The sequence below is a fragment of the Babylonia areolata genome, chromosome 15 (assembly GCF_041734735.1).
Source record: "Babylonia areolata isolate BAREFJ2019XMU chromosome 15, ASM4173473v1, whole genome shotgun sequence".
Lineage (NCBI taxonomy): Eukaryota > Metazoa > Mollusca > Gastropoda > Neogastropoda > Buccinidae > Babylonia > Babylonia areolata.
This window is the reverse complement of record NC_134890.1, coordinates 35,279,236-35,282,969: the sequence shown is the minus strand read 5'-3', so window position 1 is coordinate 35,282,969 and position 3,734 is coordinate 35,279,236.

Sequence of the window (3,734 nt, the reverse complement as noted above, 5' to 3'; positions counted from 1 at the left end):
AATCTCTCCACACTACATCACACTGTGAATCAATCTTCACACTACATCTCTATCATCATCACACTGTGAATCACTCTTCACACTACATCACACTGTGAATCACCCTTCACACTACATCACACTGTGAATCACTCTTCACACTACATCACACTGTGAATCACTCTTCACACTACATCACGCTGTGAATCACTCTTCACACTACATCTCTATCATCATCACACTGTGAATCAATCTCTTCACACTACATCACACTGTGAATCAATCTCTTCACACTACATCACACTGTGAATCAATCTCTTCACACTACATCACACTGTGAATCAATCTCTTCACACTACATCACACTGTGAATCAATCTCTCCACACTACATCACACTGTGAATCAATCTTCACACTACATCTCTATCATCATCACACTGTGAATCAATCTCTTCACACTACATCTCTATCATCATCACACTGTGAATCAATCTCTTCACACTACATCACACTGTGAATCAATCTCTCCACACTACATCACACTGTGAATCAATCTCTTCACACTACATCTCTATCATCATCACACTGTGAATCAATCTCCACACTACATCACACTGTGAATCAATCTCTCCAGACTACATCTCTATCATCATCACACTGTGAATCAATCTCTCCACACTACATCACACTGTGAATCAATCTCTCCACACTACATCTCTATCATCATCACACTGTGAATCAATCTCTCCACACTACATCTCTATCATCATCGCACTGTCAATCTCTCCAAACTACATCTCTATCATCATCACACTGTGAATCAATCTCTCCACACTACATCACGCTGTGAATCAATCTCTCCACACTACATCACGCTGTGAATCAATCTCTTCACACTACATCTCTATCATCATCACAATGTCAATCAATCTCTCCACACTACATCACGCTGTGAATCAATCTCTTCACACTACATCTCTATCATCATCACAATGTCAATCAATCTCTCCACACTATATCTCTATCATCATCACACGATGGAAACAATCTCTCCATACAACACAGGGCTGGGTGGGAAGAGGGAGGGGTGTATGGATGGCAGATAAGCATCTGACCCATTCTGGGATCTCCCTCGTGAACAAGTATCACTTCAACCGGAGACTACAGCACAAATATTCATTTTGTTTTGTTTTTTTTTATTAAAAAGACTGTCAAAATATAATGGACATGCTTGCTAGGAATCAGTCAAGACATCAACACGCCACACATAACTGTATGAAAGGGAAAAACCACAAAGGAACAAACAAAGAAAGCTCTTTTGTCTTTCTTCCCCAATATGTAAGAGAGGTCCATGATGAACATCGTGACAAGTGAATTCACACCCAGTGTGGCCAGTGAACTGATACCCAGTGTGGCCAGTGAATTCACACCCAGTGTGACCAGTGAATTCACACCCAGTGTGGCCAGTCAACTGATACCCAGTGTGGCCAGTGAATTCACACCCAGTGTGGCCAGTGAATTGATACTCAGTGTGACCAGTGAATTCACACCCAGTGTGGCCAGTGAATTCACACCCAGTGTGGCCAGTCAATTGATACCCAGTGTGGCCAGTGAGTTCACACCCAGTGTGGCCACTGAATTCACACCCAGTGTGGCCAGTGAATTCACACCCAGTGTGGCCAGTCAATTGATACTCAGTGTGGCCAGTCAATAGATACTCAGTGTGGCCAGTCAATTGATAGTCAGTGTGGCCAGTCAATTGATACCCAGTGTGGCCATTGAATTCACACCCATTGTGGCCAGTGCATTCATACCCTGTGTGGCCAGTGCATTCATACCCACTGTGGCCAGTTAATTCATACCCTGTGTGGCCAGTGGATTCATACCCACTGTGGCCAGTTAATTCATACCCTGTGTGGCCAGTGGATTCATACCCTGTGTGGCCAGTGAATTCATACCCTGTGTGGCCAGTGCATTCATACCCTGTGTGGCCAGTTAATTCATACCCTGTGTGGCCAGTGGATTCATACCCTGTGTGGCCAGTGCATTCATACCCTGTGTGGCCAGTGGATTCATACCCTGTGTGGCCAGTGGATTCATACCCTGTGTGGCCAGTGGATTCATACCCACTGTGGCCAGTTAATTCACACCCACTGTAGCCAGTGATTTCATACCCACTGTGGCAAGGGCAGGGTACAGGAGGACAGGGCACAGGATGGCAGGACATAGGAGGGCAGGACACAGGAGGGAGGGCAGGGCACAGGAGGGAGGGCAGGACACAGGAGGGCAGGGCAGGGCACAGGAGGGCAGGGCAGGACACAGGAGGGAGGGCAGGGCACAGGAGGGAGGGCAGGGCACAGGAGGGCAGGGCAGGACACAGGAGGGCAGGGCAGGACATAGGAGGGCAGGACACAGGAGGGCAGGGCAGGACACAGGAGGGCAGGGCAGGACACAGGAGGGCAGGACAATGGAAGGCAGGGCACAGGAGGGCAGGGCAATGGAGGGCAGGGCACAGGAGGGCAGGGCACAGGAAGGAGGGCACAGGAAGGAGGGCAGGACACAGGAGGGCAGGGCACAGGAGGGCAGGGCAGAGGAAGGAGGGCAGGGCACAGGAGGGCAGGGCACAGGAAGGAGGGCAGGGCACAGGAGGGCAGGGCACAGGAAGGAGGGCAGGGCACAGGAGGGCAGGGCACAGGAGGGCAGCTCAGGTCACAGGAGGGCAGCTCAGGACACAGGAGGGCAGGGCACAGGAGGGCAGGGCACAGGAGGGCAGCTCAGGACACAGGAGGGCAGGGCACAGGAGGGCAGGGCACAGGAGGGCAGCTCAGGTCACAGGAGGGCAGCTCAGGGCACAGGAGGGCAGGGCACAGGAGGGCAGCTCAGGACACAGGAGGGCAGGGCACAGGTGGGCAGGGCACAGGAGGGCAGCTCAGGACACAGGAGGGCAGGGCACAGGTGGGCAGGGCACAGGAGGGCAGCTCAGGACACAGGACACAGGTGGGCAGGGCACAGGAGGGCAGCTCAGGACACAGGAGGGAAGGACACAGAAGGGAACAGTGGGAGAGAGACAGGACAGGGGGACAGAGAGACAGAACAGGGGGAGAGAGAGAGACAGAACAGGGGGAGAGAGAGAGACAGAACAGGGGGAGAGAGAGAGACAGAACAGGGGGAGAGAGAGACAGAACAGGGGGAGAGAGAGAACAGGGGGAGAGAGAAACAGAACAGGGGGAGAGAGAGAGAGACAGAACAGGGGAAGAGAGAGAACAGGGGGAGACAGAGACAGAACAGGGGGAGAGAGAGAGAGACAGAACAGGGGGAGAGAGAGACAGAACAGGGGGAGAGAGAGAGACAGAACAGGGGGAGAGACAGAACAGGGGGAGAGAGAGAGCGACAGAACAGGGGGAGAGAGAGAGACAGAACAGGGGGAGAGAGAGACAGAACAGGGGGAGAGAGAGACAGAACAGGGGGAGAGAGAGAACAGGGGGAGAGAGAGACAGAACAGGGGGAGAGACAGAACAGGGGGAGAGAGAGAGACAGAACAGGGGAAGAGACAGAACAGGGGGAGAGAGAGAGACAGAACAGGGGGAGAGAGAGACAGAACAGGGGGGAGAGACAGAACAGGGGGAGAGAGAGACAGAACAGGGGGAGAGAGAGAGACAGAACAGGGGAAGAGACAGAACAGGGGGAGAGAGAGACAGAACAGGGGGAGAGAGAGACAGAACAGGGGGAGAGAGAGACAGAACAGGGGGAGAGAG